The sequence below is a fragment of the Wyeomyia smithii genome, chromosome 2 (assembly GCF_029784165.1).
Source record: "Wyeomyia smithii strain HCP4-BCI-WySm-NY-G18 chromosome 2, ASM2978416v1, whole genome shotgun sequence".
Classification (NCBI taxonomy): Eukaryota; Metazoa; Arthropoda; class Insecta; order Diptera; family Culicidae; genus Wyeomyia; species Wyeomyia smithii.
This window is the reverse complement of record NC_073695.1, coordinates 189,942,882-189,968,592: the sequence shown is the minus strand read 5'-3', so window position 1 is coordinate 189,968,592 and position 25,711 is coordinate 189,942,882. Positions and strand designations below refer to the sequence as shown.

At 39.0% G+C, this 25,711-nt stretch overlaps 1 protein-coding gene across 1 annotated transcript in view; it reads right to left on the bottom strand.

Annotated features, from left to right (window-relative positions):
* Positions 1–19,470, bottom strand: part of LOC129720973 (frizzled-2) — a 75,835-nt gene extending 56,365 nt beyond the window's left edge. The window contains exons 1-2 of the mRNA XM_055672956.1: positions 18,314–19,470; positions 8,257–8,355 (exon numbers count right to left, since the gene is read on the bottom strand). The gene's annotated coding sequence lies outside the window, so the exon portion shown is untranslated. The remainder of the gene's footprint in view (positions 1–8,256; positions 8,356–18,313) is intronic.
* Positions 19,471–25,711: the final 6,241 nt, after the last annotated feature.

Below are 25,711 nucleotides of genomic sequence, written 5' to 3'. Positions count from 1 at the left end.
TGAAGAACCGTTTGTATACGTAAAAAATTGTTCAATTTAGCTGTCATTGTTAGTTAGATTAATCCGATAACAGTTTTTCTAATTTTCTCACAACTTTTATGGCCTAAAAGTTGCGGAAACGATAAGCCTGCTTTTTTTAACACCTAAGAAGATACTGCATTCAATTTCCATATCAATCACAACAATTCAACGCTCGCATCCCGTTATTTCGTTCCTTGAAATCTCGTCACATTAGCATCTGCTGCGCTGCGTTGGCTTCTGTGCACGATTCAAAGTCAATGAGGTAATTTAGCATCGCGGTAAATGAAACAAACAAAAAAAATAACCACAACTAACCAGGCAGGCCAACGCTCCGCACTGCCAATTGGTCACTTTAGCAAATTACTTTTCGCGCGCAGTTGTTTGCGCGGGTGAACTGCGAGAAAATTGGCTACAAAGTTTGTATTTCATCCGAAAAAAAAACACTATTTTTCGGCTTCCTGCAAACCGGAGCGCCAAACTCGTTTCCCCACGAGTCAGTAACTCGGCCAGTCAGCAGCAGTGCTTCTCTGTGCTGTACTTATGCTAACTGCGAGAGCGAGGTTCAGGGGAAGCTAATTTGCATATTTAGTCAAATTACCTCCTAACTGCTGCCGAGTTGCTCGGATTGCAATCTCCGATGCGTGTTGTTCGTTCGTACGCTCGTTTGGGGGGAATCAATTTTCGATCGTAAGTTTGTGGCGCGTCCTGCGGATGCGGTGAGGTGGCGAGCGACGGGGGATTTACTATGTTCTTTTGTTTCTCTTCGAAGCGTGTGTGATTAACTCCCGACCATTTCGACTCCGGGGTTCGTCAAACCTGATTTCACTTTGGCAGCGGGCGAGGGATGGTAATTTTCAGGTTCGTTAGTTAGCGTCAAGACACACACACACATGGGGCAGCCAGACGGGAAACCAATCATTTGGGCAATGATTCGGGAGCAAAGTGTAATTATTTGTCGAGCTGCTCTGTGCTGTGTTATCACTTTGTTTGTTTAAATATTGATTTTTTACTTCCCGATATGGTGAGAAGGCGGAGGTACGCTGTGCACGATTTTTTTTTGTGAATTTACGCCGATGGCGGAAAGTTGGAGTTGTTAATTAACATCGTCTGATGCAGCAGTGCAGTTCACGCGTTCCCGAGAACACGACAGGAGATTGATCAAGGACTCGAGTCAAGTTCGTGAGCGGTTTTGGAAATTAATTAATTTTCTTCGAAAAACCTCCTGCCCCCACCGGGAACGTCCCGTTCGATTGGGACGAAATGCAACGCGCAAGTTAACTATCTTTCGTCGCTTAGTCCTTCTTATTCTTAGTAAATGAGTTTCGATTTGTTGAAGTACGTTCACAGTGGGTTTGTCGTTCTTGAAAGTAGTGACAAACGACGAAGAATTTAACGTGAACGGTGAACGGTGAAAAGGGTAACCAATCCCACAGTGCATCACGGGACTGGCCAACCGAGACCCATTGTGGATGCCTGCCAGCGACGCGAGGGCTACATAAAATTGCGAATCATCTTGCTTCAGCGGATCCTTCCATGGCGAATACGAAGAGAGCGCAGGAAAAGAACGGCAGATGTGCTTACGAAATCGCGAACCCGTGGCATCCGAGCGCTGACGGGCAAAGTGCGGGGCTTGGTGGAAGAAAAACAAACAAAAGAATGAAGAATTGGAGGGAAATTTATGATATCAGCACCCGGCGATCTTGGAGCAGTGGTTCTCACCGAGGGTAGGTGGGCCAGCGGGACCGGGCAAGCAGGCAGGCTTAAATTCCGTGGAAAGTGAACTATACCGGGCGACGGCAGTGTGGAGTAGCAACGGCGGCGATAACAAGATGATGCTGTGGCCGTTTTCGCCAAAGGCAACATCGAGCAACAGTCAAGTCGTTTGAGCCTTTTCTCTTCCTTCTCTGCCTGGTTGCTCTCTTTCGGCTAGACCGGCCCCGGTGGTGGGCAGTTTGGTGTGTAACTTTTTTTATTTTTTTTTTCGTTTTTTGCTTCAGCGAAGGTGGAAGCGCTCATTGATAGGCGATCTTGTTCAGCTAATGAGATGATTCCAGCGGGACTCTGCTGTGCTGTGGGACGTGCGGCTGGGGTCTTTAGGTTGGTCTTTTGAATTTAATTAGGTTAACGTTTCTTTTGTTTGAGATTATTAATTCGATTTGATTAAATCTGCTGTTCCGTTTGCTGGTTTCTCGGTTTGTTTCCGCAGGCTTCGTCTTCTGACGAACTGAGATTATTCTTCCAGTTCTGTTCATATCTCTACGGTTCGCGGCGTTGCCGGGTTCATAGGATGACAAAGTGAAGAAATTATTAGAAGTGAATATACTTTGCGGTGTATTATAGAAAAAATTGGAAAGATAATCCTAAAAATACTATAGTAATCGATATGTATGATACCTATATTGAGATTATTTTGAACCAAAATTACATAATTATCAATGAACATAATAACGTATGAGTCTAATAAATTAGAAGACAAAAAAAAAACAATATTTACATTATTTTTTAAGAATCGGTAAACTCGTCTACAAAACAGACTTTATATGAAAAATACAGTGCTATTAAATGGCCTTTACTGTTGGACGTTTTTTTGGGCATCGAATTGAAAAAAAATACCTTTTTTTACAGACTTTATCTCTGTGACACTAGAGAATTTAACTATTCATTATTAATCACGCCTGTAATAGTGTAATTCCTCGACGTGATCAGTAGACTGGGACACGGTTATATGGGAAAAAAGCGATGGTGTTATTTTTTCGCTCCCATGCAGTTTCAGATCGATCGGTGGAACTATATTTTTGCACCCGATTTTTAAAGTTTCCATACGATTTGATATGGAAAAATTCACTTTTTCAAAACTTATTCCCTAGAGATGTCCTGTTGACTCCTAAAAATATATCGATACATGATATTTGTAGGAAATTTTTCTGGAAAGAACTCTTCTGAAGACCGTAAGGCGCTACGATGCTTGTAGAAAAAGTTATTCATCCCAAACTAATTGAATGTCTGACGAACGGCTCACCATTTAATTTTTTCCAGCAACACTGCTACAGCATGCTGCTATTGCACACTTGCTTAAGAATGAGAAAAAATTTCGCGTGGAAGTAAGCTTCAAAGTGTAATTTTTTATGAGCAAAAATTCGGAGAAACCTCCAAGATAAATTTAACATGATATCATTTCTTGTCACATGATTGAATTTGCAACAGCAGCATGCTGCAGCAGTATTGCTAGTCAAATTCAATAGTGAGCCGTTCGTCAAACATTCAATCAGTTTGAGGCGATATGCAAATCTTTATTTACTATGGCTTCGAAATCGTTTGAATTTTAGCTGCAATGGGCAAAACAGTGCCATCAGCAATTAAGCCAAACCGTAAAACTCGCTCCATGTCATTGATATAAATGAAAAACAACATGGACCTCAAAACACTTCCTTGCGGTACATCAAATGTACTAGATTTGGAATACTTTTCGAAATCATTAAGGCGAGTCTTCTCGCTGATTTCCACCCAATATAATAATATCCGGATCTAGAATGATACTCAGGAGCTAAAATCGATCGGAATTGTCTTCAAATGTCATTATGAAATCCAAAATGGCGACTTCCGGTTTCGGGAAAACAGTGACAAACGAGCAAATACCACCCAATATGGGTATTTCCGGAACCGTAATGATGCACTGGAGCCACAAATCGACTTCAGACAACATTTTGAATTGTAAGATGGCAATTTCCGGTTTATGGAAAACGGTCTGAAATGGACGATTCCCATTAAATATGAGTATCTCCGAACCGAGTGAGTAACTGTCCAACCGAGATGGACAGAAGATAAAATTGGCTGATTTCCGTCTAACATGAGTATCTCCGGATAGAATGATACACAGCAGCTGAAATCGACCACAGACCCCATTTTGGATTCTAGGTTGGCGACTTCCGGTTTCTGGGAAACAGCCGAAAATGATCGAATAACACCCAAAATGTTTTTTTTTTTCAACCAGAATGACGCACAGATGCCAGAAATTATCTTAAATACCATTTTGAAATCCAAAATGGTGACTGATGGTTTGGGAAAAACAGCCTAAAATAAACAATATAAGTATCTCTGGAACCAGAATGATGCATGTAGCTAACAATTGACCTGATGCGCCATTTTAAATTGCTAAATTGCAACTTCTAAGAAACAGTAGAAAATGACCGAATAATGCTCAATATGTATATTTTCGTAATCGAGATGATGCATAGAAACCAAACTTTGACCTTGGACACCATTTTGAATTTAAAGACGATCACTTTTATTTTCTGTAAAACAACCAAAATAACTAAATACCTCCCAATATGGGTATTTCCGGTGTCAGATTGATGCTAGAAAATCTGCTGAAAATGACCGAATACCACCCAATATGAATATATTCAGAATTAAGGCGATGTACAGAAGCCAAAAGTCGAGAATGTTGTCTCTTCGATATAACCAATCATGTCAAACGATTTGTTATTTGACTCTGATCATATCTTATGACCGATTCGTCGTGCATTTGCAGATTTTTAACACATCGCAAGGAATTAATGAATTTGGAACGTTCAAATAGTACGATACCACATTAAATTTATGTTGAGGCCACATATATCGATCAAAGCAGGTATAGTTTTAAATAGTCTTTGAATTTCTTTTCTTCCCATAACTTTTGAGCCACAGCTCAAATTGTTATGAAGTTTGTTATTTGTAAGTTTGTGAGATGACTCGTTCGTATGACACTAGTTATGTTAAATTAAGTCGTGTAATCTTTGAGATAATAGACTTTCGTTTTTTTAACAATTTAATATATAACGGTTGCTTAAGTTCGATAATAATCAAATGAAATGGGAACGTATAGGGCAGCCAAAATTTGAAACCACGTCGTCAATCATAATTCATCAGTTAACCCTTAACTAGCCCGCTCATCTGATAATAATATTGATCAAACCGGTTGTGTAGTTTCTGAGATAATGAAGTTTCGTGATTTTCATCTTTTGATACATTACAGACAAAGTAACAGACCCATTACATTGAAATACAATAAGGTGTTATGAGGCAGCTAGACTTTTTATTTGACACTAATTTTGTGGAAATCGGGTCAACCATCTTTGAGAAAAGTGAGTGAGTCCAAGTAGTCTTCGGAATACGTTCCTTTTCATAGCTGGATTTCACATTTTTGAACATAAACATGAACAGAAAAGTAATAGTCCGATTGCAAAACAAATCAATAGGGTCTTATGGGGCAACTAGACCTTCCATTTGACACTGATTTTTTGAAAATCGGTCCAGCCATCTCTGAGAAACATGAGTGAGATTAAACAGTCTTTAGAACACGTTTCTTTTCATAACTTTTGAACCCCAACCCCATGTTAAAATTCAAAAGTTAAGGGTTTTTCGGGAATCCCGTTCATTTGAAATCAATTTTGTTCAAATCGGTTGTGTGGTTTGTGAGATAATGATGTTTTATGATTTTCCCATTTTGATACATAACCTCTAAACTAAGAATCCGATTACAATGAAATTCAATAGGGTCTTATTGGACAACAAGACCATTCATTTGCAATTAATTTCATGAAAATCGGTTCAGCCCTCTCTGAGAAAAGTGAGTGAGAATAAAAAATCTGCACATACACACACATACACACACACACACATACATACACACATACATACAGAAAATGCTCAGCTCGTCGAGCTGAGTCGAGTGATATATGCAATTCGGCCCTTTGGAGCACTTTTATACTTTCGGTTCTGCAAGTGATTGCTATACCTTTCTAGGAGAAAGGCAAAAAAAAGAAATATCTTTGATCAAAGTTTGTGCGCAAATTATGACGTTTGTAACTTGTACTCAAATAAATGTTGAAAAATAACACTTTATTATTATTATTATTTATTTCGCTTGCCTTTCAACGACACTCTCGCTGCCACCTGACTTGTTTGTTGCTAAATTAAGCATTTATGCTGTCGGAAAACCAATGAAATGAACAAAACGGTTTGAGCTTTTTTATATTCCCCTTCAATATTCAAGATTTGCGAAGGGGGAGGGGAGGTGGAATTTGTAACGGCCTAAACAAGCATGGTGCTCATGGTCGATATTAAATATTAAAATTAATAAAAAAAAGGTATCCGTTTTTTACCGTCATGTTTGTCCTATTATCGTCTGGGAGGTTAATAAAATCTTAGCGAACTAATCTTTTGCAGGAAGATTCTCTGCAATACAAAGAACCATCATGCAAGAAATTAAAGCTCTAGGGCATCATTTATCTCCCTGACGATAACAGTATTAATACCTTATATCTGCGAAAAAATTGACATTTTCTATGAAAAAGTTTCTGAGAAATCAGAAGAAACATGAACGACAGGATCTCTTGGATTTCGAACTCACCAGAATGGAAAAATATTTAAAATAGAGTTTAGTATTTTTCCGTAAAAAGCTCACTAATTACCTTCAATTTGATGCCACAATATTCGGAATTGGTTAAACGACTCAAAAGTTACAAATTTTTTGAAAATTGTAGATTTAAAAAAAACACATCGATTTTTGGCCACTCGTTTCTAGAAAGTGTCGCCCTGAGGGCCAAACAAAAATATTGGTCTAAAGTTCTTCTATAAAGACCAACTATAGCGATTTTGAGCGTAATCAGAGCAGAAAATGGAATTTTTTGCACGTACAGGGTGTCACCGTGAAAGTGATACACATATTAGAGTACCTCTTTTCGCTTCGGAAGACCACCCTGTAACTGATTACGACACATGTTTATAATAATATTTTGCAGAAATGAGCATAAAACTATCAAAAATGACCTTGTATACAAAGCTTTCATAACGCAAATGCTTCACGGTTTCTCTCGCAGAAATATTGTCGACAGGGTTACTAGATTGCTACTGAAGACGCACGCGGCTCACAACATAATTCTTTCAGATGTAAAATTGTTGGAGGCTGTTTTGAACCAGCAGAATGATCGTGTGTATGAAGCATATCTTCGTGATATTCCAGCAAATAAAACGGGAGAAGCGTTTGCAGACCGTAATCGGAAGCAAAGGCGAAAGATTTCAATTGAACTGACTTAACTGTAACTTAACAACTCTACCATGATAATAAAAAAATCAGAAAAGAAATATTCATCCTTTTTAATTTTATGGTATAGATAAAGTGTATCACTTTCACGGTGACACCCTGTAATTGAAACAATTTCACGTATTATCGGTGATTTCCAAAGACTTTTCAATAAAATGCTGCGGAATGAGAAATATCCTGATGGTTTGCAAACAGCTAGAGTCATTCCAGTGTTTTAATTTGATGCGTCTGATCCATGTAACTACCGACTCATTTTCACATTGTCAGTAGCAAGCAAAATTTTTGAGTGATTACGATTAGCCATTTTCGGAATAAATTTAATGTCCTGTAAAATTTTCAATAGGGATTCAGAGAAGAGTGTGTAACCTCTACGGCAATAGCTGAACTGGTTGATTTTTTATCAGATAAATTAGATAGTAAATGTATTGTTGGTGGTCTCTAAATTGATTCGAGAAAGGAAAAAAATACAATGTTAAAGTATACGTGAAATGAGATGTGTAAAACAGTTTGTAGCAAAAAAGGCGCAGAATACTCTCTGTTCTCTAAATGTAGGAGTTCCTCAAGGCAGCAATATTGGACCACTTCTATTCCTTCTTTATTTAAATGGCTTAGGTAATTTGCCTAACCGAAAATTATTTGCGGATGATACAGCACTATTTTATCCTAACCCCGATATTTTATTTGTGATCTCAAGCATGAAAAATGATTTGCAGATTCTAGTAAAATATTTCGAAGCATATTTACTTTCATTGAACGTATCGAAGACCAAATATACGGCGTTACATTTACCAAGAAAAAAAAATCCTCCACATATTAGTCTAGTATTGGAGTCTCAATTCTTTAAGTATCAAGTACTCTAGTGTTGTATTCCACGCTATCTATGAATCGCCTATCGTATGTGTTAATTAAAATAAATCAGACATCTTCGGTATTATCAAATATAAAAAATCCGAGCGTTGTCGAACATGAGACTTTACAAAGCTCGTGTATGTTAGAAAGCACCATGAAAGTTGTAAGTAGTAGATCTAACTACGACCACCTTTTTTTCGTAATTCAATCCTGCGCCAGTTCGCATGCAAAACCGCAGTTAACCCGCGTCTGCATTCACCATAAATTGTACTGCTTCGGAAAAAAATGTATAATCATCTCACCTTTGATAATGGATCCTGAAGTAGGATGAGATGAGAGAGTGAGAGAACGGTTACGCGGAAGGCGATCAAGCTCAACTCATTGTTCCCTGTGTTCAGCGTCTGTGAAAGAGGAGAAAAACTATGTTAATCAATTGTGTCTGCTGTATTTTAGCACGCAATAACGTGCTGCTGAAAGTGTTACAACACATGTCGAAGGGAACGAAAGTTACGACCCCTGGGAGCAACAGCGCACAAAAACAAATCGATTCCCGGGAATCAATTAGAGCAAACTTGACCTAACCGAGCGGCACACTTGCGGCGCGGCCTCCCGAGCAAGGGCTACTAGCATTCTTATGGTTTTAATCATCCGCGAACCCTGTTGTTTGCCAATTTTTCAATGAACGCTATGCTGTTTATTTTTATAAACATATCTCGAAAGGTAAATTATGAAAAAATACTTGGCATTCTCGGTCACCGAATCCACCCGCAGTTTCCCGCTTAATCGCGACGACCGCTATGGGAAGAGAAAAGAAAATTTTCTTTCACCCAAGGCGCAAGATTTACGAGCTGCGCTCAAAAGAAGAGCGTTGCGCGTCTATTTATACACTCTTGATTCACGTCGTATTTTTCCGTAGCCGCTGCTGGTTCGAATTAAATAGCGTCAATGGTGGCCAATCAGACTGGGGTGGCAGCGGGGGAGGCGCATGTGTGCGAAAAAAAAGTTAAACACTAAAACAATGTGTGATTCTTCAATTCCCAGTTTTCAGTGCCGGTCGGCTACCAGTTTGCCTCCCAGACGCTACGATCCAACCGAGCGGACGGGGTCGTTTTCTCGCGCGAATTAAGATGCAATTTGGCTTGACACGCGGCAGTCTCGGCGGAAATTCCTCCGCAGGTTCTGGTCCCGCTGGTGACAGTAGGTCAACGGGACAGGCAACTCGAGATAAACAGTGACATCGGGATTATCTTGGTTCGACTTCGTAGCTAAAATTGTAGCTATCCCAGCTTTAATAGGGAGAGTGGAGAAATCGAATATAACATGTGTTTGTGAATTCGTTTTTTTACTCTGTTCAGTTTTCTGCGAAATAAAACTGATTTGTTTAATTAATTATGCATGGCGACGAGAATTGCTCCGCTCCGCTTTCGTTTGGATTATAGATTTTTTAACGGTTTGTTGACGACAGTTTGCGGTTATGTTTCGCTTGCTGTGTTTCTAATTAAGGTTATCGGTTTTGTTTTTGTCGGATTTTAATCTGTTGGGTGGTAGCCGAAAATGTAAAAATATAAATCCTAATAGATAAGTTGAAATAACGGCATATTTAGACTGCCAGTAATAATACCGTCGCGACCGTTCTCCGTCTTTAACAAACTGACAACATTTCGAACCTACCGCTGCCAGCTAGAGCTAGAAACCACTCGACCCCAATCGATCCTCTCAGTACGAAACACAATGAGCTCCACATTATTTGAACAAAAACACTGAACACCCACCCGCCCCCTTTCGCTGCCAAGTGTGGGCGCTTGTGTATGTTCAGCTGTGTATGCATTACAGCATGTCCCTGTCCCATCTATCTCCCGGCGGTGGAGCGTGCAGTACAGGGAGGCAAATTACCACCCATCAACCGATAGGCAAATGTGAATCGGGGTCCTCGAAACAAACAAACAAACGAAAAAAAAGACCGAACGAATCGAGTGGGGCCTCGCTTCACGCCAATGTTTTCTTCGTTATTGAGTTCAACTTGCTCGACTGATGGTGGAGTTGTAGTTTTTTTTCTCTATCTCTCTCTGTGTTTGTTTCTCGCGTTTCTGCCAGCACTGGCAGCGCTCACAGTCGGCTGTACGTCGTTCTGTCTGTGTCTATCGCATCAAAATTTTCTGTTAATTTCATTTTGCTCCACCACTCGCATGCCATCAAAAACGCTTACGCCAAGCCGAAGGCTGACAGCAGTCACTCGGTTTTGCTAGGGTGCCGTGGGGCTAGGCTAGGACACTGTACTCCGCTTGGTGATTCTGCGCGAACCCTCCCTCGGCATCTCCACACCGGTGAAGCCTGGGTGTTTCCATAAACACGGATCGAGACACCATTTGTAATCAAAACAGAAAACAAGCGCATGATTGAAATTAAATTAAAAAATCATGAATTCAGAATTAAAAATGGATTTTCTTGTTCGCCGAAGGCGTGCTAGAGAAATGTTGCTCACAGGTTTGGCTCGTATTTTGTATTATAAATTGAATCATGCAAATCGAACATTTATAGCAGACCAATGCGAGGCATAGGCGTTTCCAGGGGAAAAATAATAGAAAATCCATCAAATAAAACTTACGTTGGAATCATTTCGAAAGAGTTAGCTAGTTTTTTTTTTGTTTCGTATTTTTCCCGGTGATTGACACCCGCTCGGCCTCGCCACCCGTCGGGCACACACATCCGGGAAAGCAGTCATTGACTCACGAAGCGCTGACCGACAGGAAGAAATTCGAGCAATAAAGAGAGGAAAATTTATAAACTATGTGCGGTTTGATCTATTTTCCACTTCCCTTCAAAGGTTTGTGCCCGGTTTTATGCTTTCGTTCTGTGTCGTACCGATACCCGTTCCCGCGCGCCGCGGTATGTCTGGCGGTTAGCCCCGGCTGGCATGCAAAATCCCGGAGTCCGTAGCAGACAGTAGAAAAGTCTCCGTAGCGTACGGGCTGAATTTAGGCACTGCATCCCCCAGCCTCTATCCCTGCGGTTGAGATTGTCTGCAAGACTTTGTACCGTCCGTGCCGTGACGAAGCGGGCGGGTTACCGTGTCCGTGCGTTTGTTCCTTATGCTGCTGTTGAATATTCATGTTGTTCTGATTCCACACGGCTTTTCTGTTTCTGCACGCCATTGATGAGTCTATACCTATATCTGTACACCTCGTGATGATTATGTGTAGCAAGAAAGGGAAAAAAACTCGATGATCATGGTGATGATGTTATGACGTGCCAGTTGTAGGTGGCTTACTGCGCCCAGGATTCTACGGCATATCACGTTCGTTTGTTTGTACACGAGTACCGGAATCCGGCGGATATTACTTCAGGGCTGTTTACTATCACCGGCAGTGAGTGAGAGAGCAAAAAAGTATAAAAGAAAAACACTCGCATGTGAACGACCGGGTTGACGGTGGCGTTATGGAGCAATTTTGCTCTTTATGACTCAGCCTGCGTCGGGGAAGTTGATGCAGGATGGCAGCAGTGCGTGTTCAACATACTTCGCAACGATCCACCAGTTGTTTCTTGTACACAGGCTGCCAGACATCTAGCAGTGATACATTGCTGAACGGAATGCGAAATGGATTACGGACAAATTCAAATCATGCAATGATAACTCTTTTTTTGCTGTGCTCCCCGGAGGGGGGTTATTTACGGAATTGTTTCTCCCGGTCGAGCCCAATTGAAAATTAACACCACGTCCAATAGCAGTTAGTGGAGCTGATTTTTGTTTGATTCGCTCTTCACTTTGGTGTGTGTTTTCTGTAGGGAAACAATGTGCTTCAACAACATGTTTTGAGTTTATGAAGAGTGAAGATAGTGAAATATATGAATATTTATTGCTTTCAACGGGATTCAAATATTTTTTTTGTAGAAATTCGTGTCAGAAAAAGTTGGTTTCAATGGTTTAGATAGAGATCAATCAGTGGCATTTTAAGCGATATGGGAACGCTATAGATGCAAAATCCTGTTCTTTAGTGAAATGTTTGCATATCGAGCATATACTCTGCAACATGTTTTCCAACGAGTCATTAATTTAAGCATGAGGCGCTTTGGTTATAGTGCGAGATAATCGGCTAGCCAAATTGAGGAGCTGGTTAATATGAGGTTAAAAAAATCCAACGGAAAACATAAAAGAGATCTAAAAAATTTTACATTTTTGTTAGTTTCTATTAAACTTAAACTGAATGGTTGAAAACCAAATAATTACGGTAACTGAGTTATTGATAACTACTATGCAAGGTGACTTTTTTGAAACCACCTGATGTCTTTAAAACAAGTTAAACGAATGTTAACAAGTTAAATGACTGAAAGATTTTTTTTTTGTAACACAATCCCCGCGTAGAACCAATTATCTGAGGAGAGAGAAATCAGTGTTCCTCTCAAAACATACATTTAAACTCTTAATAACAAAATATTATCCCTTCAAAGGAACAAAGTTCCACTGGGATATCACCTAGTTGTTTGCTAATTGTTACATTCTCCGCGTATTGTTTTTCTTTTTACTATTAGTCAGTGTCCACTACCACGGGGCTCCTGTGTGAGCTCTTTGATGTGGGGGTCAGTAATAAAAAAATATCTATAATTAGTGCAAAATAACCTATTATTTAGCTGCTCTGCATAGCTTTACGATTTAGAACTCTGGGAAACCATTAAAATATTTATTGGCGCTACCTATTGGAAGGAGGCCGTTTGCTTACATTTCTCACAATTTCCATCTGCAGGTTTTCCAATGTTGTGTGCTATCAATTTCCGTTTATTAAAAATCACAACATCAAACAGTAGACACCAGTAGATCTATTTTATGAGCATAGAGAATTGTAAGTAATTTAGTCAAATTGTCGTCCAATTTTCATCTGGGTAATCTTTTGCAACATGGACTAAAAGTGCAGCGTCATTCATTGTTTAAGGTCCATCATCTGTCTCTTGTAAAACTCGCGCTCCTCCAGTCCATTCTTTGGCGTTTCAAGTGAGTCGTACATGATTCGAAAAATGTAGTAGATACTTTTTCTCCGTTATATTACCGCTTCTGATACGAGAATATAAATTCTTTTTTAGAAACAGTGCTTTGCACTTTTAATCTGGGTCAACCTGGTTCATTCTTGAACACTAATAGCTTAACCGATTGGTGAAGTTTTTCCCAAACTTTTGGAATAAATGTAAGCACAAAATTTATACAAATAAACTAAAAATCAATTGAAAAAGCAGCTGTTAACCAACCACGAGGTCGCTTTCTCTTCGCGATGTTCATTTTTGACAAATGTTTCAAGCGGATCCGCCTTTTTTCAAGTTATGTCATTTTCCCAGTTTCGTAAGACGCAAAGGAATTTCATTCGAATGAACGAAAAATGACTCTCATTTCGTTTTGGCACAACTCTTTGAACCACGCAACGGTATTTCACGCTGTTGTGTGTTGCATTCTGCGGCTGTGGATGAGGGATAACAACATTTTGTTCGGAGTTCAAAATTGTAAAATTGCAAAATGAAAGTGGGTTTTGTAAAAATGCAAAATGAAAGTGGCAAATGTTGCGTCAGATTTCAATCGATTATAGCAAGCGAACGACTTAATGCATCTTAGACATTTATGTGTCAGTGAATAGATAAAATGTGTGACAATTGTTTGATATAATGTTTAACATTGTTGCTTTGTTGCTTAATGGTGAAAATAGGTGAAAAGTTTCAAGGTCAAGCTCTCCCATACATTTCCCTCTCTATCGCATTGCTTCTCGAGCACGGATAACAATAACATGGGCGGAATAAATTCCACTGCCTACATATTCTGACTTAACAAAGTATTTTGTTTCGTTTCCCTTTCTCGGGACTGCGTGGCCACGCCTTCAACGCAACAATCTACGCTCAATTCGATACAAAAGACTGCGTGTAAAAATTCAACTTCATTCTTGTTCGTCACACGGTATCGAGAGGAGTATGGCTGTTAGAGGTACGCGGCATTAGGAAACGAGAGCTGCGTACGAGTCAACTTTCAGGCACTGCGAACACCTTACTTTTATCTTGCATACGTCAGCAACAGGTAACATCGTAAGCTGCAGGATATTTTGCTGGCACAGCTACCGGAGGGGAGAACGGAGAGCAAATTTATTATGTGCGGCCAAGCAAAATATTCAATGCTACCGGTGGTGCAATCATGAGCATTCTGTAGTACGCATTTCTAGTAGAAGTCGGTTCTGTTTAGGACTACAATTGGTTGAAGATAAGAGTTATGAGAATTTTCGCAACTACTACTAGTGTAAAATTTTTATGGATTTCTCAATAATCATTTTTACAAAAACGACCGGGGCACCAAAGGAAAACGGGAGTGTTGCTTATGAACAGTTTTTCGCAGTGAATTAAAGAATTTTCACCGCAAAATCGAGTCGTTTCCCGGTGTAATTGTTCTTTTGTACCCAGTCGAACACCGTTATCGGTCCAATATCCACAACGCAAATTAATAAATCTAAAACCAGGGTAATTTTCGCATCAGTAATGCATAATTTTCTTTTGGCGCTTATGACAACCACTCAGTAGTATCCCCAGCAAACAAATTGACTTATATAACTCGCACTCAACTTTATTAAATGAACCCTTATTTGATAAAAAATGACCATATAAGATGCATGAAATGCTCCTATGTGTACAAACCTGGAGGTCAGATACGTACATTTGAAAAAAAGGTGGTTACGATTTTGTATGACTTCGCAGGCTATCTTAAATGGTTTATTTGAAACTTTAAATTGCATTCTATATGAATTAGAGGAATGACGCATTTTACAATTTTATATGACACGGTAAATTGCTTTATATATAACTTAATATAGCGTTTAAATTTTTTACGATAAAAACAAATTAAATGTTGCATCTCATGTAATTTCAAACTTGACATACAAATTTGAGCGACTTAGAATTAACATCCTTTTACGACTTCTGGTTTACTGGGTTGAAGGTGTTTTGTTTCGTTTCTCATTCTCGATTCTGCGTAGCCCCGTTTACATTGACTACAAAACACTGCGTGTAGGAAATTCCACTTCATTCTTGTTCTTAACACGATAGCAAATGGAGCCCTTATATGTTGGAGATACTCGGTACAATTCAAAGTAAAATTGCGTTTAAGATGAGAAAGTTCCTCCAATTGCTTCCGAATTTTTGAGAACAAAAAGGAACTTTCAACGTTTGTCTCAGACGTTAAAGTTACCTGTCAAATTGGCCGAAGAGACGAATGCCGCTTAACGGCCGAATCAATGGAAGGTTCCATCTCATTCACAAGTTTTTTTTTCAATTTAATTCCAAGAACACCAAACAATGCAAAGTTGCCTTGAAAGGTCTCAATAACGATTAAACTGTTGATGAGATAAAAATTATACGATATTGGCTGCCCAAGAAATACTTATAAAACAAAAATCACGACACGAAACCTATCACAGAACTGGAATTTCATTTGTGAAATATTTAACTTATTTTAACTGAGGTTGATAGTTCAAAAACCTCGGAGAAAGCAAAATGCGCGGGTAAAGTGGAGGTTTTGTAGGAAAAATGACGAAAGTGAAAAGCATATCGCTCAAAGCCGTAATTGCCAACATTGTGGCCATGGTCAAAATATTGTCACATGGATCCAGAACGTTTATTTTGTGGAATTTATTTTCACTAAAAGGAAAACATCTAGTGAAAGACAATAAAAGTTGTTGTTATGTTAACTGTAGCGGCAATCATATGTCAAATGTCTACCAATGCGCTGTCACTTTAGCTATTGTTAAGGCAAGGTAAACACAATTCAACTTTCAAATCTTTTTCTAATGCTTCTCAGCCCATTGTTCCGCTTACGATTTCTAGTGCTGTCCAAAGTGGATTAATTCGTGTTTCAGAAACAAAATGAAATCGAAATGCTAGTTCGAAAGTGATAAAATGAAACGCAAAAACGAACCGTTTTATATTTGATTTTCAACAATTTTTCGTAATTCAAGGATATTTCGATTAATAAAACAAATGAACAAATCTTGAACTCTGTCGTACAGTGTGTGTAATCATTCTGTAATTGCTGGAATCTGACACGAAAATTTTCGATTTTAACGAAATTGTGTAATTGTTTGCGAATAGAGAACATATAGTTTTTTCACGGATTTTCGGACTATTTTCAATTAAACACTATTGTTTAAAAAGGCGTTCATGTTTTAGAAGATGAAGCATTTAAACTAAATTTGCAGAAAGAAGGGATTTTTTTCATTTTTTTATATTCCAATCATGTAAAATTGATGCCAATTAAAGACTTTTAAAACTTGTTACAAATTGGTGACAAAACTAGTTTTAAATTTCTCAGGATGAGAAATTTTTACATGTTTTAAGAGTTCCAAAAATGGTATTGTATTTAAATACTTCTTTATGATTCAACCGCGTGTTTCGGAGTAGGAGATATAACAAAAATAACGCTCGAACCTGCAATGGATTTAGATTTTAAACAATGGATCGAAACGACTGTCACTTATTTCTTAGGCGAATCCGTGTGAAAACCCATACAAATAAAAACAATCATCTTAAATTGAGTTCTGAAGTCCACGAACGAAACTCAGATGTTGACGCAAGGCAACTTAAACAATTTTCACCTTACTGGACGTGAAATGAACGACTTCCGGTGGGTGTTTATTACATCCATGCGCAAAAATTGGTAAATTTTGTTTGCGTTAGTTTCTGATTTAAATATTCCACTGGTCGTAAAAAAATCCTCAAATAACTGGACGGAAGGTCCCCATAGCATCTGCAGTACAAGATAAATTGTGGAAAGTTTTTTGGACGACTTATAAATAGACAACCCTTTTAAGGTTGATAAAATTGGAAACCATACCTGATAAAATCGGTGGTAAACCAAATCGAGAGCAGATAGGGTTTTGATGGTGGGTATTCACTAGATTTTGATAATTCATGTATAAAGTATTGAATCATTGCACATTTTGACGAATTTCGATTAAAGATCAAATCGGCGCGAAACACACTTATGGCATAGAATTTAAACTTTATCGATTGGTAAAAAAACTAAAAGGGCAGTTTCCGTGTGCAAATTTTACTATCATTAATAACTCAATGCTTCAACGCAGAGGTAGCTTAAAATGATTTATTATTGATGCTGAGCTAGAACTAGGCCAGTGATTATCAATAAAAATAACATTAAAAAATGAAAGGCATTATTGTTGAAATGCAATCGTTTATATGCTTCATTAATCATGCGCCTGATAGCACTACTGCTAGTTGTTAATGCACGAAATAAAGCAAAATGTCCCTGAGCGAAAGCTCTCCGGTAATTTTAATTTTTCATTTGCCTTTTGATAAATTTTTACGATGTGCGGAACAATCGAGGAAGGTTTCTCTAAGCCCGGAAAAGGAGCATTCACTATCATTGGGTCGAAAATGATTAGATTGATGATTTCGTTTGAGCATAAACATTTGCGTCAGTTCGAATCGCACGTCGTTGAAGGTGTCCTAAACAGAGGCAGAACAGAACACTGGAACTATCTCATACCGATAATCTAGAGTGAAACTAGCTGATACAGCATAATCGGTTCGACTACATTAACAGCAGTAACCTGATAATGCGCAGATAAGAAATACATGTACAAGGGTAAAAAACTGAACCACTTTTTGTTGAATACATGATAGTACAAATATTTTACAAGAGCAAAATGTGCTAGTGTAGAATCAATTCTGAATCCAAACTACGCTTAGAGAAACGATTTGTTTAACAAAACTATCAAATCCCTGAATCAATAAGATGTATGGATTCTAGTTGTGTATGCTAGTTTTCCATCAACCATATCGAATCTATTAGCAATATCATAAAGCATTGCATAAAAAGCTTTGTTTAGATACATTTTATTAAACAAACCAAGCCATTCTTGTCCCGTCCGATTCGTCGATATCGTCTCATAATCTTATCGCCAAACGCGACAAGCGTAAGCATGTAGCGAGACGGGTCGGGTTCCTCCACACCGTCGCCTCCAGCCAAATTGACTCATTGTTGAAAATCCAAAAATATCGTAACCGATGATATCGGCCCCACTGCAGTGGCAGTGGTTGCTTTGCGGGCGAATCTCCAAGCATGTTTGTATACTCCAATAGATCATAAAAATGAAAGCCCATTTGAGCCGTTATCACCGTTGTCCGGTGGAAATAACATTCAGTAGCACTCGTTTCGTCACTGGGGCGCAGCTTAACGCAAACGAGCTTCGGGAGCCGGTGAACGAGCATTTTATGGCACCCGTTTCGCGGCTTCCCCATGTTGCGGGTGGCTCGACAGCCCGCCGTAGCTACCCATCAATAAATCGATTTAATCCAATTCGCCATAAACCTCAATCCAATGATTACCTTCAATAGAAACACAGTTTGCCTCCGGAAAGGTTGTCCTGCCTCTGCTTGCCTGCGCGTGCTGGCCTCTCCACCGTTTGCAGCTTCGTCCGCGCAGAGAATATCGCACAGAATGGCACCCGTTTTCCACCACGGGGTCCGTCGTATGTAGGTTGGTAGGTACACTCGTCCGACGACGCCGTTATATGTATGTATTGCACAGACTGTTGTTTTTTCGCCGTGTTCAAGAGGGGTTCGCGCTATCACGGCCGATGGGCTGTCACTGGTTGTCGCTTGTTCTCGATATTGACGTAATGAAACTCACTGCGAGCACTTAGATTCTCGATTGCACTCCAGCCGCTTTAACCGTTGTAATCCATCTGCAGCTTCGTTTGGCATCACATGTGTTTGGCAGGTATTATTAGTGAAACCACGCACTGAGTGCAAACAGACATACACCGTGAGTTGATATACTTGCACGCCGTCGCACACCAAACAACCGAAGCCCGAAACAAGACGTATGATGACGAGAAATAAAATCGAAAAATTCGGGACAAGGTTGTAATCTTTTTTCTTTTCTCTTCTGACTTCTCCTTGTCTGTTTCCTCACTACGCGCCTTACGGCCCTAACGAAATCGGTGAGGAGCTTGCGTACTTCGAGTACAAAGCGATACACAAAACACGCACTTCAACAACGCGGACACCGACTGACAAGAGGCAAAGTTGTTTTCTTTAAGCGCTATTGGCGTTAGCGTGTAATTCTGAACCGGAGGTTTCCCCAGATCTGCGACAGGTTTACGTCTATCACTTTTATGAAGAATGGAATGTCACTTATTTCAGCTCGAAACCACAACACATTTTCATGAAACAGGGGACCACTGCGCCACCGATTTCTTCGATTTCATTCATGGAATCAACCGGACCGAATTGGTATTCACTTGCCAGCACTGGCGGGTATCGAACTTCATTCGCATTTCGCGCTTGCAGGATTCTTCACAGTTGTACAGTAGGGTCGTTATCAATTCTTAATCCGCCATATCAGGGAAACACACTGTGTATGCCACACTCCTAGTAAAACCCGACGGTCACCATATAGTGAACCGAATCGACAAAAAGCGTCCACCTTACACAACGTTTAGAACTCAACTAATCTCTACGCTACGGCAGTAAACATCTAACTGTTCGTCGTCACTGGCAGGCAACGCAGAGCCAGACGATAAAGTTGCCCTACGCGCTCCCGCTCTCTTACAGTGGACCACCAATTTTCTCTCTCTCACCTTTTATGCTCTTGCGGTCCTTGTTTCGAAGAGAAGGAGTCATGCTGCGCGGGAGCATAAATTAATGTAAGCAAGGTAAACGTACGAGTAAAATGTAAGGGAAATACAACATTAACGAAACAGAGATTCTATAAATATGGCATCCGTATACCGTGGGATGTATGTGTAGTAGTGATATCGTAAACTGTCGTTCTCTCCAACCGAAGCGTGAGAGAGACGCTCACCCACCGCCCGACGGGCGGGTGGGTAGAAAAAAAAAACGTGAGCGAGACAAGACTTGGTTGATTACACTCATACTAGCCCACTGCACTGTTCAATGATCGAAGCATAGTTCGAGCATAAGCGTACCCACTATAAACTGGAGTAAGCAGCATGTGCATCGTTTTCTTCGTTTATGTAGCCGGTGAAATGCATCGAATGAGTTGCGGGCCAAGGGGCACGATGCACCGGGGGAAGGTGTCCTGGCCTGGCACTGTATGTGCTGCAGTCCGAGAAACCGCAGGTAGAAAAGAGCGTCTACTTTATGTGTTTTGCGGGGTTCCAGTCTTTTGTGGGTGTTGGGAGTTGCATTCGGTTTGAACGCTGTGTTTGTTTGGTTCTTTGTTGAATATTGCACCTCAATCTGTATTTTTTTATCATCTGGTTATAAAACCCAAGCAAGAAATTGCATATTGAGCAAATATTTCGACTTTCGATACGATTAACGACCGTTGCAGAATTTGACACTTTTCCATTACCTTTGCGTTTTTAAGGATAACTTTGATAAATTCACCTTCACTAGCAGCATCATTACGACGATGGTACAAATCAACACATTTACCGGGCGCTGACGGCAGACGCTCTTGCATGGGACTGCAAGATAAGAGCCTTTGAACACTTTGTCTGTGCGACGTTCAGCACTCGGGCGCTGTATCGCGCCGGAAACGTACGTTTGAGAGAAGAAAAAACAGAAAACTAGTCAGGTCCTCAAGGATAGAGTCCAGAAGAAGTTGTTCGTAAATATATCATACTTGGTTTTTCAACATTCAGACGGTTTTCGTTTCTGTGCATCGTCGAAAGTTTATCGCTTCTTCAGGTAGGCGACCGCTAGCTGTAAGGTACAAACGAAGAATGTCCCTTTTTCGGTACGAAAAGCGGAAGGATAAGGGAGGTAAGAGAGGTTGCATTTGTAGGTGCACTGTTGGTTGATAACAATTTGGAATATTTGAGCAGATTTAGAGGCTCGGCTGTAAAGTCCTTGTCAATTTATGACTTTCTAGGAATTATTTCCATTCAACGAAAACTTCTACGATGAGCGTGGAGGGTGGTTTCAGCACACTGTCGTGAAAGGTTAAGTTTGTTTGTTTTATGGCACCAATAAATGGACGCCGTATCTTTTATTCCCAACAATTTCCGTTGACTTTGACAGGACCAGGGAATGGTTTCCTCACAGCTTGCAATTTATAACAGTTTTGATCTGAGTGGTGTACTTTTTGTGCTTTGTTCAGACTCGTATTTGCAGGGAATTGAGGTACATTTGTAATAATTTTATGGAATTATGTCGACAGGGAAATGAAATGTACCAATGAAGTTATAAATCCGCGAAAATAGATAGATCTGTTGAAAAACGTTTTGCTTTTGCTTTATGCAATCTGTAAAAAAATGTAATAAAATTAACAAAAATTTATTATAACTTACTTCAGGTAGAGACAATCATTTCACGAAACGTCTATAAGGAAGGTTAATGATTGTTTAACATCAATAAAGATATTATGTCAGAATCTTGGGTGAAATATCTCAGTCATTTAAAACTTATTTCTTTTTCAAAGTCACCGATGGAGCTAAATTTTAAATCTTATTCGTAAGCTGAACAGATAAGGATATTCAAAACTTTTTAATGTTCTTTTTTCACGAAACAAAGTTTCCCGATTATCCTGAATACTTTTAAATTATTTCCTCTTAAATTTGATAATACAGTGGAATTTCGATTTTATCACGGTCGAAAAAACATCCACTTGTGAATCCAAGGAAACTGTGGATTGGGTGAAATGATAGAAATTAGTATTTTTCGTTAGATTTCACTGCTATGCAACAAAAAATACTAACCTCCATCATTTACTCGAATCCAAAGTTTTGCTAGATTTACCGGAAAGTGTTTTTTGACCGTGATATAATCTAAATTCCACTGTAATAAAATCTTGAAAAACTTTTCTTCAAATTTTTGTAATGGATGAGTCATTTAGAAGGAAACGCTCATAACATATTTTTTTTTGCTGATTGTAACTAAAAATATCCTCGTAGATATATCACGATTAGTGCATGACTATTGAATAGCTGTTCGAACAACTTTATTTGTGCTGAAAAATGATAGTATTTATTATTTAAACAGGTTTCAACCTTGTGTGTCAATTAACATACATAAATTGACTAACCCATTCTCGACAGTAATTTTCCAATAAATCAAGTTTAATATTGTATCTGCTGAACAGATCGCTAGCACGATTGATTTTAGTTTGCTGTAGATCTTTATGATTATTCTTCAGTTTTCATTTATTTCCGTAAAAAAGTCGGTAAATTAAATTTCAGTTTAGAAAATTAAGCAAATGAGAAAAAAAGAAATTCATCCGAACCCGTTCGCCCGACTCGCGACGTGTTCACGATTTAAAATTCTGCAGTCAAACCAAAACATATAAAAACCGTCCATAACCGATTCTGATTAACATCCCGTCAGCATTTCGAAAAATAATGACAATCACGATAAGACATAATATATGTTTTCAGTGATCGATTCATCGGAACAGGCCCGCGTGTCCCGGAGGGAACAACAAGCTACAAGATGAAAAGCAGGGGAGCAGGGGGTAGCTGCCGCTCCGGGACACCGTTTAAAACACACAAATTTGAACAGACAAACTGAAACCGTCTAGATGGAAGTAAGACACGAAGACGAAGCAGAAAATCATGTTCGAAATTAAACAAACAAAAATCCCAAATTTCATCTCGTCATGGTGCTTCGCTCGCACGTCGCGCGTTCAGTTCCCGTCCGACCGAAGAGCCCCGATATCGGCGATGGCATCGGACCGCGACCACGAGCTGTTAGTTACCCTTGCGTTAGCATTTTGTACGCCTCGTTACTGCTGCGTGGTGATGTAGTCGTAAGCATGCGTGCGTATGTGTTTATGAGATTTGTTTGCTTTTCGGACCTCAGCTCACATTTGATCAACCATCCGGTCGATGTGGCGATCGATCGATCGGTGCAGCTTTTCTGATGTTATTGTAGTTGGGATTTTTTCAGCGTCACAGGAAAAAAAAAAACTTCAAACATACTTAATCAAAGTGATGGAGAGCGTCAGCCGATAAGTACTCTTGTTGCTGGAATGGCTGCGACGATCGCGTATCGGTAATCGATAAAAAACGGTTGGGAGGAATCTTTACCGGATTGTTACATAGTCTAACTAGTTTTCACTGATGGGCGTAATTTTTTGGACTATCTTATAGAACACAACAGTGATTTATAAATTACATAATAAGCAAAGCAAAACCGCAAAGAATTATAACTACGTCTATTCCACGCTGGTTTAAAATAACAGAAAGAATCTTGATGGCTCGTATTCTGAATGCGCATGGACCATACAGAGAATCAAATGTTACGTTTAACTTTTCAATAGCAACAAGCAGCAACAAACTTGTTTCGGAAAAAAGATTTTTCAAAAATAATAATTTTTCACTTTTTTAAGCTGTTCGATAAATATCTTAGCTTTATCGTAATTAACTGCAGGAGGCGGCTCTTGGCATTTGACTCGAGAAGGCGGTTGATAATTTAAATCCTCTGCTGGATTCTTATCTGGTTTAAAAATTGGTGTTTTCTTTGCAGTTTCCCATAGTTTGGAACATAGGCACTTTTGAAATATTTGTTGGAAGCTTTTACTAAAAATTGCATTGTACTTTTAGAAAGAGATTCAATGAAAATTTAAATGATCCTATCGTGGTTTAAACCAGGTGTTTTAATATTAGTTGAAATTCTTCAATTGTACTTTAAAAATTTGGATTCCTTAAAAGAGTAAGTTCATCTTTATATTTTTTGCAAATTCTGATAAATAGTTTTAAAAACAGAGTCACGGTTGAGTCAATATTGATGCTTGCGTAATTTTTCAAACGAATAAGAAACTGAAGATTTTCGTTAATAGATCGACAAAAGTGAAAAAAAATTGGCCCCAAAGCTCAAACAAGTTGTCCAAAAACAATTATGTTTTTTAGGCTTAAACAAGAGTAAATTATGTATGCGATACAATTGGCTGAGGAGGAACTACACTAAAGTCACTTTGTACACGATTTTTTAGGATTTTGAGATTTAAGAGGATTTGGAATCCACGTGGGTATTTCGAATTTACACGAATTTAAACAAATTTTTTTACGCGGTTCGATTTTTTGTTTTATCTTTTTGTGCAAAATATTTGCTTTGAAGTTGGAATTGTTGATGAAGTGAAAAGGCCTGTTTTGTATCATGATCGGAACAGCTTACTTCTGAGATTTCACCGCTTCACTTTACTTGTTGAATTTCACGTAAATGCAATTAATGGAAAAGTTTTTGTTATAAAAACTTTTTTTTTCTTGAGAGTATCCATTTTCGGATGTTAAGAACAGTTTAAGACAATTAAATTGCCTACCAAAAACTAAAATATTTGAATTCGAATGATTCTGAAATAAAAATGCTGTTCCGATTATGATACATATTTTGTTACGATCATGGTGCACCCTGTTCCCATTATGATCCAAATTCTATGATTAGATAAAATGATATATTTAAATGAATTTACGTCGGATTGGCTACAAATTAATGATTCTGTAAACTGGACAGATAGATTGTTTCGATAAACGCAATTTGTTTATGGTTTAATGCGATATTAAAGGTGAAAATATATGTACCATGAATTAATTACCTTACAATGTGTGAATTTTTTTCCTTTTCCGTTACTGTTTTGTGTTTCTTCATGTGTAAGCAAACCGTTACAGAAAAGATTATTTGGCTATGTATAAAATATGAGTTTTTAAAATCTAAATTGGATTGTTCCTGTATTGCATACGTGTCCTGTCCATTTCCATGCGCTACGCTGTAATCTGCTTGCAATATTTTGCATTAACTTTTTTTCTATCACTTTTTGGCCAGCAAACTTCGAGCTGTAATACAATGTTCAGAGCTATTGGATGTATGTCGTGCACATTCTGAATCATTTTATTACTAAAAAATACAATTTTGACGGTTTCCTGATCGGCCAGAATATCAAATATAACTTTACTGCAAACGATAAAAGTGTCAGCTGCAGCCGCGTTGATTTAGCGTTTATAAGATGGATCTCAGGCAACCGGGCTTGTTATTCTCCTCAATATGAGGAAAGAGTAGAGTGAATGTTCACCGATCACTTCTTACCCAGCATGAGCGCTGCGAATAGTAGTTTTTTGCATCAAACTTCTTCATTTTGCTTTGTGCCTTGTTTCTGCCGCTCGTAGAAAAATAATACACTTGCTGTTTACACCACAGTTGAGTAAAACAAGAGTCGTGTAACACTCTAATGAGAATACACAGAAGTACACAGTGATTACTCCTGAGATAGACTCGATGGCGTTCGAAGAGCAAACGTGTTTGGCAGACGGATGGATTTATTTCTTTTTTCAGTTTCGAGATGCAAAGCAAACAACGTAATCTACTTTCCTACTTAGATGCTTGCCCCATTTGATATGTACTACAGAGACACACAGTAAAATTACTGCAGTGAGCTTTGTTGTGACATTATTGAGCATAATATCCTTTCGTGTGAGAAAGATCACGCCAGTTTCTGGAGAAATATTTCAGATGTCACCACAGTGTCTTTTGCAAGCTGAGTAGCATCCATATGATCCGCTGCTTCCTCAAGCAAGTGCCAATATTTAGGAACATTTTGAGTTTACTGTAGTTGGTTTGTTTATTACCGTGTGCCATGATTTATTTTACGGATTTTATACGCAGATTCCAGAACTTCTGCGTCTTTTCTTGGCCAAAATATAGCGGGCATGGAACGCCACACTCTCAAATCCGCAGTCCCGTTACCTGTATCCGCAAGCAAGGGGCTTAAGTGCTAGCTCAAACGAGTGAGAAGGCAGATGCACAAAACTAAGTCGTGCGATTATT